Here is a 14,602-nt window from a genome sequence, read left to right as displayed (position 1 = left end):
ACTATGTCTCAGTCAACGACACAGGAATGGAACTGATTTGGGTAATCTTCCCAAAGACCAAGCTGCATGCCCTGGTTTCTCTCCTGCCCAACAGTTGAACGTGGGGATGACAGACCTGGAGCAGCCTTTGAAGCCAATCAGCACATTAGCCCCAGTCTACCCGTATCTGGACTGTTATGTGCAAGGGAAACAAACTTCTATCTCATGTAAGTCACTGAATTTTGATGCTGCTTACCTGCTCTGTGAAATGATTCTGGTCCCTTCAGTCCCTTTACCTATTTCCCTTTGCCAGCTGGCCCAGGAACTTTGTAAGTAGGGAGTGGTGGAGAGACACTGCAGGAGCAGAGAGTTTTGTTTTTGGCTCTGGTGTGCTTCCAATGAAGGCTCCAGGAGCCCCCAGCAGCCAGCAGAACCCATCAGTGCCTTCCTGAGGAGTTTTGTGGCCAAGTACCTCCAAAGAAACACTCACCAATTGACAGCGGCCTAGAGAGCAAATTTCTTGCAAGTTCCTGAGGGCTGCTTCCATAGCCAGCCAGTTCTCCTGGTTCCAATAGCAACCCTGTATGCTCTTTCAACTCCGGGAGTTGCTGATGGACAGGGAGGCCTCATGTGCTGCAGTCCATGGGGTCTCAAAGAGTCGGACATGACTGAACTGACTGAACTGATGCTCGTTCAACAGAGTCTGCACATCAGCCTTGGGGGCTACTTCCTTGTGTACTCTATCTCAGCCCCAGGGGTCATGACTGCTTCCTACACCTGTGATTCCTATAATCTTAGAGTTCTTCCTACTGGCCAAACCTTCATTCTCCAATGCTTCCTGACTTGATGGAAAAGTCTAACAAACTTTATGTGCTTACTCTAATACCAATTAACAAAAGCTAAAGTTATACTGAACAAAAGGCCTCTGAAATTGAAATGAGAAGAAAGAGCCTTCTCATTTTCCCCTTCTGATGCTGTACATAGAGTTTGCTTAGAGATTAAGGGTAGACTTGAGATTTCAGGAAGATGTGCTTCTACATTTTTGCTTCCACTGATTCCAAAGCATAGGTTAATGTCTCCATGAGCCAGCTATCATTTTCTACTAAGACAATACTTTTTCACTGTTAGTAAACATTATGGAAAAATTTCCAGCAGAGCTAATAAACCCTTAAAATGCCAACAAGGCACTTGGCATCTGTACGGGGTCACTTTCTCTCTCAAGCCAAGCCCCTTCCCTGGTGCTGTTCTCTTCAGGCCATGTTTCTCTTGGCTCTAAGAAAACTGCACAATACGCCTTGATCTAGGTTCCTAACTTAAATAGCCCCTTCCTAACTCAAATAATGAGCCAGTTCAGTTCAGTTCAGTCGCTCAGTCATGTCCGACTCTTTGCGACCCCACGAATTGCAGCACGCCAGGCCTCCCTGTCCATCACCAATAATGAGCCAGTAACATTTAATTCCTAGAAAAGTACAGGCAGGGTCGCCATTTGCTGTTGTGTGCAGAAGAAACCCCCTTGGGGATGGCTTTGCCTGTGGCTTATTGTCCAAAGCAACTCCAGCTGTGTTTGGAGGTGGCTGTCACTGCCCTTCCCCAGTGCGCACTCTCTTAGCGCACACTCTCACTCTTCCCCAGGGTGCACTCTCACTGCCCTTATCCAATGCACTCTCCCAGTGCACACTCTCACCCTCTTCCCCAGTGTGCATTCTCCCAGTGCACACTCTCACACTCCTCCCCAGTGCACACTCTCACTGCCCTTCCCCAGTGTGCACTCTCTCAGTGCACACTCTCACACTCTTCCCCAGTGCACACTCTCACTGCCCTTCCCCAGTGAACACTCTCTCAGTGCACTCTCACACTCTTCCCCAGTGCGCACTCTCTCAGTGCACACTCTCACACTCTTCCCCAGTGCTCATTCTCTCCGTGCACACTCTCACACTCCTCCCCAGTGCAAATTCTCACTGCCCTTCCCCAGTGTGTACTCTCTCAGTGCACACTCTCAAACTCTTCCCCAGTGCCCTTACCCAACGCACACTCTCTCAGTGCACACTCTCACACTCTTCCCCAGTGCACACTCTCACACTCTTCCCCAGTGCACATTCTCTCAGTGCACAGTCTCACACACTTCCCCAGTGCACACTCTCACACTCTTCCCCAGTGCACACTCTCTCCGTGTACACTCTCACACTCTTCCCCAGTGTGCACTCTCTCAGTGCACACTCTCACACTCTTCCCCAGTGCAGATTCTCACTGCCCTTCCCCAGTGAACACTCTCACACTCTTCCCCAGTGCACACTCTCTCAGTGCATACTCTCACACTCTTCCCCAGTGCCCACTCTCAACTGCTCTTCCCCAGTGCACACTCTTACACTCTTCCCCAGTGCACATACTCTCAGTGCACACTCTCACACTCTTCTTCAGTGCACACTCTCACTGCCCTTCCCCAGTGTGCACTCTCTCAGTGAACGCTCTCACAGTCTTCCCCAGTGCGCACTCTCACACTCTTCCTCAGTGTGCACACTTCTGTGAGTGAGAAATTTGTAGCACGGCCCTGGACCACTGGACCCCCAGTCTGCTTTTCTAGGCTCTCTTCTGCTCCCTTTCCCCCTCACTTTCTGATCCCACAAGCAAGCTGGTTGACTTTATGACCCTTAGAGCAAAAGGCAAGCCAACTCCTTTCCTGCCTCAGGGCATATGCATAGACTGCTCCTTATGCTGAGTTCACCCATCTTCACACTACTCTCTCGCCTCCTTATCCTTCAAGTCTCAATTTAAGTGCCTCTAAGATCTTTATCAAAACTTTCCATGACCCCTGACCCCATCACTCCTACAGCTAAAAGAAACATTCCTGTTAGATTCTTCCATTACTGCATTCTTTTTCTTCATAACATGTATCAAGCTTGTAATTTTATATATGTTGATTTGATTAAAGTCTGGTTCCCTCCCCAGACCTCAAGGTCTACTAGAGCAAGGACTACAGTTGTTTTGCTCACAATAGTATCCGTAAGTTGGCCTACAGAAACTGAAGGAACAATTAAGTTCTCAATAGATATTAACGGAGTCAACCACACGGACTTTGGAGACAGACGGTCTAGGTTCTAACACTTTAACTAGCTATGTGCTCTTGGACAACTAATGACAATTTCCTTATCTACAAAACAGAAATAATAATAGTACTACACTGATGAAGTTGTTAAAATGACAAAGTGAATAAATATTTGTAAATGACTGTATTATATGCCTGTTAAATTGTAAATTGGAGTCAAGTTATTAAATACCATGTTGCCCTTCTAAGGAGTAGAACTAAATGAACTTTCACTTCCTAAAATTCTATACATGACACCTATTAAATTAGAAGACAAATTTAAAAATAACACTCAGTGCTAATGATGCTATAAATGTTTTATATATATCATTTACATGTAAATATAAAACCATTACATTCCTATGTTACTGGTGGCAACATAAATGATACCATCATCCTGGAATGGAATAATAAATTTTAGGAGTCATGAAAATGTTCAAGCCTACCTAGAAATATGTGTTATCTGAGCAAAAAAATTTAAACCCTGGTTAATAAATAACACTTTAGTGTTAGTAAATTATGGATTTTAAAAATCTGTAATGTTTAAATACATTTTAAAATGTTAATTTTATGTAATAATACACAGTTAATGCTAAAAATTGTGAAATTTATTGGAGAAGACAATGGCTCCGTACTCTTGCCTGGAGAATCCCATGGACAGAGGAGCCTGGTGGGCTACAGTCCAAGGGTTGCAAAAAGTCAGACATGACTGAGTGACTAACACACAGATGAAATTTATAAATATGAAAAGTTTTATAACATGTTTAAAAAAAGAAAACTCAAAATTACATCTATACTATGAGCACATGATAGTGTATGGTCTATATAACATACTATTTTAATCATTACGTATATGTGTGTGAGCATGTTTGCAGAGACAAAATCTAGATGGAAACATGAAAACAATAACTGAAAACAGCAAAATTCTGGGTATTTAAGATTTTTAAATTGTTGCTTTCCAAGTAGGCACCCAGCTTCCCATGACTAAAAGATGTTATTAAGGTGATTTATTTCACCTTATTTTTTTTAAGGGGCTAATTTTTAAGTTAATGTTTCAAACACAAAAACTAATAGCTGATTTGAAATAAGGCAAGTTTGTTACCTAGGTAAAACTTAACACAGCCTTTCTATACACACAAACAGGTAACTAAAATTTTAAAATGTGCTTATTTGGTCAACAGGAAGACAGATTCTTGAGATCTATAAACTGACTTTAGATTCTGGAGATAATAAAGATAACACAGCAAAAGGCATTTAAGGAGGCTGCTGCTGCTGCTGCTAAGTCGCTTCAGTCCTGTCCGACTCTGTGCGACCCCACAGATGGCAGCCCACTAGGCTCCCCCGTCCCTGGGATTCTCCAGGCAAGAACACTAGAGTGGGTTGCCATTTCCTTCTCCAATGCATGAAAGTGAATAGTGAAAGTGAAGTTGCTCAGTTGTGTCTGACTCTTTGCGACCCCATGGACTGTAGCCCACCAGGCTCCTCTATCCATAGGATTTTCCAGGCAAGAGTGCTGGAGTGGAGTGCCATCGCCTTCTCCGATTTAAGGAGGCAGTGGTCACCAAAAAGTAATTCTCCTGGATGCCTCTTCACCTTAATCTGGTTCATCTCTGACCTAGTCATTAATTGACAAAGACTGCCAAAGGCCAGCTCAGGACAGAGAGAGGCAAGTTACTGACGAAGTGTTTTCAGACTGGTGACGTGGATAGGAGCTCACACAAACACAGCTACGGCTGAAATCAGAAGGATGTAAAGCAACGTTACACAATAGGTAAGCTTCAGAAAAATGCACATCCTAGGGTTCAAAGAAGAGGGGTCCAAGATGATTGAGAAGAAATCTATGAGAAAGTAATACAGATTTGATAATTTTCCCTTCAAAGGTTGAATTCCCTTTCTCTCTTCTCCCTGCCCTGCCCCTTTTAGCTAACTTTAGAAGCCTAAAATACAAATTAATAGCTGGATAACCAGAAAATGGTGTTGCAATGGAAAGAAATCTTAACTCAATTAGCATCATGACAGCATTTCCTTTCCAGTTGCTATTAAATATGTTGCTCTTCTCCTCCGAGTCCTTTCTTACAGGCTCTCCTCCCTTGTCTGGTGAGTCACACATCTTGCTTCACAAATTAACCTGTTATTAGTCCCAGGCACAAGTGAGTGATGTAGGCAAAAGCAAGGGAGTTGAGAACCTTGTTGCTGCTAGTAACTCAGAGGAGCCCAAGTCGAGGCCCTCATTCTGTCTCAAGTTTTCCCATTGGAGAAACTGGAGGATTGGCTGGGTGCAGAGCCTGCAGAAGCTCCCGCCTCACTTAGTCTCAGGTCAGGAAGACTACCATACAAATCACAAACCTGAAATCAAAGAATTAAAAAAAAAAAAAGGAATGCAGTGTTACATACACCACCTCAAGTAGCTCACTGTCTTTCAAATAGCTGAAAAGAGAGAACTTTGGATCTAGAGTCAGATGGCCTGGGTTCGATCTGTCACTTAATAGCTAAATGGTCTTGGACAACTCAGCCTCTCTGAATATTCATCTGAATTACCATTAAATGGTGCTAATTCTACAAGGACCTGTTGTGGATTAAGAGTGATAAAACAATGGCACCCCACTCCAGTACTCTTGCCTGGAAAATCCCATGGACGGAGGAGCCTGGTAGGCTGCAGACCATGGGGTCGCGAAGAGTCAGACACGACTGAGCGACTTCACTTTCACTTTTCCCTTTCATAAGTTGGAGAAGGAAATGGCAACCCACTCCAGTGTTCTTGCCTGGAGAATCCCAGGGACGGGGGAGCCTGGTGGGCCGCCGTCTATGGGGTCGCACAGAGACGGACACGACTGAAGCGACTTAGCAGCAGCAGCAGCAGGTATGTAAAAATACTTGAATACAGTGAAGTACGGAATCAATGTTATATAATGATACTATCTTACTATCCTAATCTTATTGGGTAGGGGCAAAAATCTTTAAATCTTAAATAATAAGATTAAATGCTAAGTTTAAAAAGATTTTCCAAGGGAGAGGAATAGGACACCTCCTGTCCTTCATAGCTGCCTTCCTGCCATGAAGTGCACATCTCTCACTACTGAGAAAAGATAACTGATTTCGTATTTTTCTTTCAGTAAAGGGAGCCCACATAACAGACACAAACTGTGCTAAACAGACAGCCTGGAGACAAGCCCTGAAGAGGCTGTATTGTGTAGCGTCACCTGGTTCCGAACTCCACAAAGATCACAAGGGGGATGCCCAGACCTCCCCACACACAACACACTGGGACAGAATTTCAGGACAGGACGTGTAGGAACCCAAGGCCTACTGATCTGTCAAGAATAAGTGTTTGGGAATCTGAACACACATCCTCACCCCTTTAAAGCTATATGATCTCATCTGTAAAACAGGTATAACAGTTTTTATGTCTGTAAAATCTAGGTCAGGATTAATGAGGCTGTGTGTCTAAATCACTTTGCATAATGCTTGGTGTATAGTAAGTGCCCAGTAAACTGCAGGTGTTGGTACTGTGGTCACTATTTACATTTCCTCCTCAACAGTATTGTGGACTTTCAGGTGGCACCACAGCCAGCCATCATTCACTGATTTCCTACAATACCTTGATCAGTGTTGAGGTTACTCGACCAAGTATTAGTTGGGAAAAGCTTTTCTGATGGATAATTCATTTCCTTGACAGGGTAGGTAATTAATTTTCCCAGTGTCAGCAAGATTTCTTACATCATGATACTTGTCCTGTGCAGTCTCAACAAAGGAATCTTCTATGACAGAGAGTGAAACCTATAGAAGGGTGCACAGCCACATCTTGACCAAGACAGAATTTAGGGATTTCCCAGGTGGTCCAATAGTTAGGAATCCATCTTGCAATGCAGTGCAATGCAGGGGATACTTGTTTGATCCTTGGTCCATGGAGCAACTAAGCCCATGTGCCACAACTGCTGAAGCCTGCAAGCCACAGAGTCCTGCTCTGCAATAAGAGAAAGCCCAAACACTGCAATGAGAAGCCCAAACACCGCAACTAGAGAAAGCCTGTGTATAGCAACCAAGCCCCACCGCAGCCAAAAATAAACAATTTTTTTAAAAGGAAGGAATTTGGAACATCTGTCTTACTCACTGATAAAGAGGAGGCAAGTTTACTTTTAGGGAAGGACTTAGTGGCTCACCAGGGAAGGCTCCCCTGGTGGCTCAGATGGTAAAGAATCTGCCTGCAATGCAGGAGACCTGGATTCGATCCCTGGGTTGGGAAGATCCCCCTGGAGAAGGGAATGGCTATCTACTCCAGTATTCTGGCCTGGAGAATTCTGAGGACAGAGAAGCCTGGCAGGCTATAGTCTATGGGATCGCAGAGAGTCAGACTTGACTAAGTGACTTTCACTTTGGTGTTATCAGGGCAACATGATGAAGCAAGCCCCCAATTTTAATATTTAAAATATTTGCTTATGAAATATTTTCAACTGCCTCTGCAGAAGGAAGCATCCCTTGGAAAAGAACAAGATGACAAAGATTCGCATAGTCTTCAGATAAGGGTGGCATGCATGGGTGTGACGGCCTATAGCACAGGACAGGGATGCAGTGAAGAAGTGCAGAAAAATAACCTCAATTACACGTTCCCAGCAGCTTTCTTCTTTGACTAAGAAATCATTAAAAAATAACAATAGAAAGGGGGATTTTTTTCCCCCTAGCAAGTAGTGCTGGCATGAAATTGGGAAACTGGGCACCTTCTGCCATAGTCACTATTTCCTCCTTTGAGCCTTCCTCAACCAGGGCAACTTCACTGCCTACGGCCACCAGCTCTCGCTACTTACTCACCCAAAGAAAATAACTTGTAAGACCTCAAAACTGAAAAGAACCAGTCATTCCTGTCCAGGTCTATCTAATGCAAGAAGTTCCTTAATGAAAAAAAATGCAGGTAACACCCAGGTTTTAAGTAGACGGGGGAAAGACAGAGACAGAGAGAGACATGTGGCATATTTGCAAAGTCTAGAATACAGAGAAAATATCTCATCTATTAATTATACTTTTGGGAGAATTAATGATTAAAATCATGGCTTTAAATTTATGGATCTTTTGCCTGCAAAAGTACCTGGAGGGAAAAACATCCTGGGTATATTGTATGAAAATGTAACATATTATTTAAAAACAAAAATTTCCCTAGGTTTCTACACTTCTCAAATATACATTCTTTTGAAAAGGGCATCCTTAAATTTCTTTCCAATATATATTTATATGATTTTCATTTGTCTCTTGGATTTCTGCCATTAGCTGCTGTGAATCAAAGAAAATACCACGCTGACACATACCAAGGTCCCAAGTCAGTGCCACACCAGGTATAGCACCAACTCCTTTTCCCTTGCTGGGGAAGGTCCAACATGTGCCAGTTCAACCTGCTGCTACTCTACTGATCATGAGGTGGGATCTACAGGTTTCTAAGCCTTTTTAAAATTTCTTCTTCTCTAAACTAAAATTTATTGAGTATTTCCTCAATTTTTGTTTCTGCTAAACCATACAGTAACCTGATTCTGTAAAGCAGGGGCACTTGGGAACCTAGAGAAAAGTGGTGGAACTGGGGCTGGGCTGACCCACAGGGCAGGTTGCTGGTACCACGTGCTGCAAGAGGGGATTCCAAGTTCCCCTGTGTCATTCATGTTGGTGAAACTTAATTATAAACGTCTTAAGGTTGACCAAAAACAAAAAGATGCTGGGAAAGTAAACAAAATAATCGTATGATATTCAATTCCTACTGTACTGAAGAGCACAGATCCAGAACTTTAATGTTTTACCTGTCACATCCATATTAACACTTAGATCTTTATACATTTTGAGTTTAGAAACAAGATTTTGTCCATATAGATATTCAAATGGTCATTCTTTCCTTATAGTATCTATAATGTTATAAACCAAGGGTCCAATATGTATTGGAGTTAATGTACTGCAACTGATACGTAAAGCAGAGGTCTGTTTTTGGAATTTCTAGTCTTTTTCATGGGTCTAGTGTGATTTTGACTTTAATATATATATTTTAAATTACCTAGTTAAGTCTTCCTTTCAGCTAGTACTGAGAACCACTACCAGCTACAAAGGCTTTCCTGGTGGCTCAGTGGTAAAGAATCTGTCTGCAACACAGGAGACTCAAGTTTGATCCCTGGGCCTGGAAGATCCCTTTGAGGAGGGCATGGCAACCCACTCCAGTATTCTTGCCTGGAGAATCCCATGAACAGAGGAGCCAGGCAGGCTACAGTCCATAGGGTGGCAAAGAGTCAGACATGAGTGATGCATGCACCAGCTACAAAATTATTAGGTCAGGCCAGAAAGGTTATGCAGTGGAATGGAATAGAAGAGAAAACATCAATACATATCAAATATTGTTTGGGAAACTTTTTCCAATTAATGTGTGTGTACATTCTAAGTGGAGATCTGGAAGTATTTACCATCAGTGATCACCAAAAAACAAACAACAAAAAAAGGTTTGAAAACCACTGCTAAAATGTAACCTGTGAAAAAATTACTTAGGAAAATCCAACCTGAATATTATTTTACAGCCATCATCTAGCAAAGTTCTGAAGTTTTTCTCTTTCACAGGTGGTCGTAGACCAGAATTCACAGAAAGCAGATATACAGGAAACAAGCAAGGGAAAGCCAAGCTAATGGAACAAGAGGAGCTCATTACAAGTCTGTAAGGCTGACCCAAGGTCAGAAGTAACAGTGAGCCTGTGATGGGAACATCACACATGAAAACTGCTCATCTGCACAGTTTGAGATTTGTTCAGCATCAGCATATTTTACAGTTTTAAAGCTTTAATCAGATGTCAAGCAAGAAAACAAAATTTGAGGGGAAGAAATTGAAGCCAATTTAGTTATTAAATGATGTTAAGTAATCTTCATTATTGAAGAAAAGGCTCTTAGAATTTTTGCTTGAATCTTGAAATGATTATTGTTCAGCCTGTCAGTCTAACCAGTGAGTATTTATTGACTATCTGCTAAAGTATGTCTGGCCAATGAAACCAAATAAAAGAAATAGGCCTTGTTTTTGAACATAAGGACTTTATAAAGAACAAGTGGATTGTGCCATATGATTTTCCCTTCCTAATTACTTCATTGTAGAATATGGAAATGTAAGTAAAAATGATTTCAAATCCCTCAATGTAATATTTTATCTTTTCAAATAACCTAAATATATGTATTAGCTGTGAATTTTACAGTTTTCCCATTAATGAGAATTGTATTTGGTAATTATTTCACAATATATACAAATATTATTATGTAACAACATCTGAAACTAATATGTAAATTATATCTCAGTTTTTTAAAAAGCTAGAAAACTGCTTCCATTTCTCCTTTCTCCAGGCCCAGTGACCACACACCATGTATTTCAGAGGGCAGAAGGCCCAATCTATCGCACTCTATGACATGAGAACTACAGTTTTGCTGCACACACAAAGTATGTATCTTTTGATTTTGTTTTTATATTATGCACATGAATGTGTGTGTGTGTGTGTCTGTGTCTATGTCATGTGTGTGCATGTGTGTGTGTGTGTGTGTGTGTGTCTGTGTGGGGTATGTTTGTGTATACCAATCCTGAGCAGAGGGATTTAGAAATTCTGGTTAAGTACCTCAGTTTCCTGGTATTTCCTGAAGATATAATTCAGGGAAAAAAGGGAACCTTTTCATTGAGTTGGAATTTCTGTACACTAAATGCCAGCTATGCATCAGGTCTCTGGTCAGCTCAGTTCACACTCCTTAGAACACTAAACAACTGCTCTCCAAAGACTTGCCAGTGACCACGTGGGCAAAAAAATAAAGAGAAAATGGTTTTTAAAATGAACCAAAACATTTTCTATTTGAGCAGCATATAAACACTCACTGCCTGGAAAATTCTAAATCCTCCTACCTGGGAAAGGAGGAATGTATCTCAAGGTCACATCCCCTCTTACACAGCTCTCTTCCATTTGTTAGTGGGTTTCTGCAGACTTTAAGGTCTGATAATAATGAAATTTCAAAATAATTTAACTGTTTCAAAACAGTGATTTCTGCAGTCCACTTATAATCAAACGTCTGTCCCCCATTCACAGAAATCCCTGGAGAGAATTCAGGCTATTACAGTATTATATAAGGTTAAAGATTCTTAATCTCTCCATCCACCTGCTCTTTGAGGGTTTATTACCTAAGCCTTAATTAGGCTTTTAACTTAGTTTATATTTTCATCCTTTAAAATCCTTGCTACAAGACACAATCTGAAGGCAACGTAACCCATAAAATGATGAGACTGATCGTTGGACTGGGCTTACAAAAGTAAGTCTTGTCACTTTACAAAGCCTTCTTTCATAATGCCAACTCTCTGGTCTCGGCTGACACAGAGTTGTTCAGTCATTCTGGGTCTACCAACTACATAAAAAAACTCAGGGTGTATAAGACCAACAAGCGCAGTGGTATTGGGTATGCAGGTGTTGCCAGGAAAAGGAAGAATACAGTTGTATTGGATTCCAGAGGGAGCTTCCCTGTGTCCCTCTCGTATCTTTCTGAGATGATCTGCAGTTTATTGGGATTCAAAGTTAGGGACAGATGCCAAAATACTATTCTTGATGCCAATTGGCCTACTTAACTCCAGGCTTTTAGCTGGTAAATAAGTCAGTTGCTCTTGCCCTCAATCTGTCTTTATAAAGGTATATTATCTCCCATTCAAGCTTTGTCCCTAAATTCACACTGGGAAGGCCCTGGAAAGCCCAGGGCTCTTGAGTAGATGGCCTGGGACCTAAAGCACATGAATGGTTGCCACACTACACTCTGTTTCATGAGTTCTTGGAGCCAGACCCTCCTCCCACACCTCTCCTGTCAGTAATGCTTCTACTATGGCTTTGTGGGCCCAGGAAAACTCAGATGAATTCTCTGTGTGTGCGCGTGTGTGTAAATGTTTGCATAAAAGCACATCCTTCCTGACCTCTAACTCTGAAATGATTAGCAGAACAAACTGACTTTTGTAAAAGAAGTATCTGATGTTCTTGCTTTTTGCCGAATTTTACTATATTTTAGGGGAATCTTGACACAGGACTTTCATTACCCTGCTTCAGAGGCTATGTCAAAGCCAGACTGTATCCACGATAAAGGGTCTCAATAATCATAATGTAATTTTCACAGAAAGTCAGTCACACAATGATATAATAAATAAGCACCAGTCAGCTCCATGAGGGCAGGGTCTTGCCTCTGTTGTCACTGCTGATATCCCCATGCCCAGAACAGGATCCAGCATGTCAAAGCTTCAACAAGTTATTGGAGAAATGACTATTATTGATCGAAAGTCTACCATTTTTCAATCATGCAGATGGCACTTTCATTATTTGTCTCTCTAGTCCTTATAACAAGGCTATATGATGGACATTATTACAATTAGCTTATAAACAAGGAAACTGAGGTTTGAAGAATTTCACTAACTTGCCTAGGTCACATAGCAGGGACTCAAATCTAGGTCTGTCTGCCTTTCTAGTCCATGTTCAGTCAACTTCATCATGACTTCACTCCCAGAGCAGAAGCAAATATAGATTCATGCTTGGTCTTTTGCTCTATCAGGTATCAAAATTTTCATATTATGGATTCAGAAACTCCTCCATGTGACAAGGACTCATAAAGGGCTGATGGAAAAGGATAGGAATACAGAGGGCTCCAATCATACATATATTCTGTGTGCAGAAAGGCAACAGAGTTCTGGCTCTCTCACCTCCCTACTACGCTGCTATAAATCTGAGACTAAATTTCCTTATCTGAAAATGACATGAGTCTTGTCTCACTGAATTAAATGTGAAATGCATAAATACACAGTAAGGATTCAATTAGTGCAGTTTACTGCTAAACCCAGAATTATCTTCAAATTTATGGAAATTAATGTGATTGCTTTTAGAAATGACAGAAATTTTTTAATGGGAAGACTATACAATTATTATCTGTATCTATTTTCCTCTTCAAGAATTTGTCCCTTTGTCCAGGATTTTACTGATGAAATTTTAAGTGGAAACCCAAGAGAAATGAAAGGTGTTGTTTAAAGTCTGAACCCTCACTTGTAGTGGAGAAAGACCTTGTATATTGCAGATTAATGAATGAATCATCATCCGGCAAGTTCCCCAAATTTCTTTCCCATGCTCTGTATAAGGCTTTTCAGGAAATAAAATTGCTCAAAAGAATACCTTCACTAAACATGGGTTAGAAAAAATAGAGTTTTGCTTTTGTTTTGTTTTTCTGCACAAAGCTGGAAGTTTTAGAATTAATCAGCTAATGTCTTCTGGACATGACATTATCTCCCTCAAGATGGAACAAGCTTAAAAAAGCTTGTCACTGTGAGATGAGCAAGTTCTGCCTTGTTCCAAATTTATGACATTCTTAAGTAGTCTGAAGTGGCCTTTTCCATGCTGCCTGGAGATCCATGGGCACCCTTTTCATTTCAGCTTGAGTCAAGGCTTTCCAAATAAATCAAGCTACACTGACGCAGCGTTCAGCCTCACGTGATTTCACTCTCTGAACAATTCTTCCTGGGCCTTCACTGAATCAGTTTAGACTTGCCAAGAGCAAGTAATACAGGTTAGAAGTTTGAATTCACCATTTACTCATTACTAAAAATGTATCAAGCAAATGGCTTTGAACTTCTGTTTTCTGTCTCTCTCCTGCATCAGGCCAAAAAACAAACATTTTGATCATTTCTCTCTCTCTCTCACGCACACACACATACACAGAGTCAAGACCAACTTGGTTTTGAAGGTACTCAAATAATAACAACATCCATAAGATGGTGCCTACCTTTCTGAAACTTCAGTGCACAAAGATGCCCCTGGCTTGTGAAAACAGTCAGAGCCAGACTCCCAGCGCTCCAGCCAGCTTCGTTCTCATCAGAGAGCAACACACCTCACTGCTGTGTAAGCTCTGAAATTCTTTCAGAGACCCACCCTCTAAAGTTGCAGGTCAAGATTTCTGACTGAGGGCAATCAGTGACGTGGGGCACAGCTCCTGGAGGACACCTTCAGGTTCTTCCTGATGCAATGCTGTTTTCTGTTTCACCACTTGGAGAGGAGAAAAATGGAATCCATTGAGACAGTGAATCACAAATGCATCAACTGCTTCATCGTCATTGCGTTTCAGTGCACACAGTAAAAAGTCATTCGTCAACTACTACTCAGGATAGTCTTGCTCTTTGTATTAAAAGGAAGGGGTTTAGTGGCTGAGAGAGACCCGAAACACTGCTAACAGCCCTGCACAGTTCTCTGAGCTGGTCTGACAGTGTATTACTCTCCAGAAGCCTGAAACGTGGGCATGGATTTTGCTAGCTAAATCACCACCACCACCACACCACAAAACTCATTAACTAAGGAGCATCACTCTTAGAAATGCAATTTTCCCACCTGTTTCCTAGCAATTGAGAAAAATCCCCTTTCTGAACCATAAAATGACCAAAAAAATCAGGTCATCTTTTCTTTTTAGAATAGTTGGATGCGATTCGCTTTCTTTTGATTTGTGTCTCAAAGAATAATCATCACAGACAAGGAAAGACAAACTCAGTAGCATGAT

General features: G+C 41.5%; 1 protein-coding gene across 1 annotated transcript in view; it reads right to left on the bottom strand.

Annotated features, from left to right (window-relative positions):
• Positions 1–13,874, bottom strand: part of CERS3 (ceramide synthase 3) — a 160,987-nt gene extending 147,113 nt beyond the window's left edge. Inside the window, exon 1 of the mRNA XM_010845823.1 lies at positions 13,838–13,874. The gene's annotated coding sequence lies outside the window, so the exon portion shown is untranslated. The remainder of the gene's footprint in view (positions 1–13,837) is intronic.
• Between the last annotated feature and the right edge of the window lie 728 nt (positions 13,875–14,602).

This window comes from Bison bison, unplaced genomic scaffold (genome assembly GCF_000754665.1).
Source record: "Bison bison bison isolate TAMUID 2011002044 unplaced genomic scaffold, Bison_UMD1.0 scf7180017864224, whole genome shotgun sequence".
In the NCBI taxonomy this organism is placed as follows: Eukaryota; Metazoa; Chordata; class Mammalia; order Artiodactyla; family Bovidae; genus Bison; species Bison bison.
This window is presented reverse-complemented; position numbering and strand designations above follow the sequence as displayed.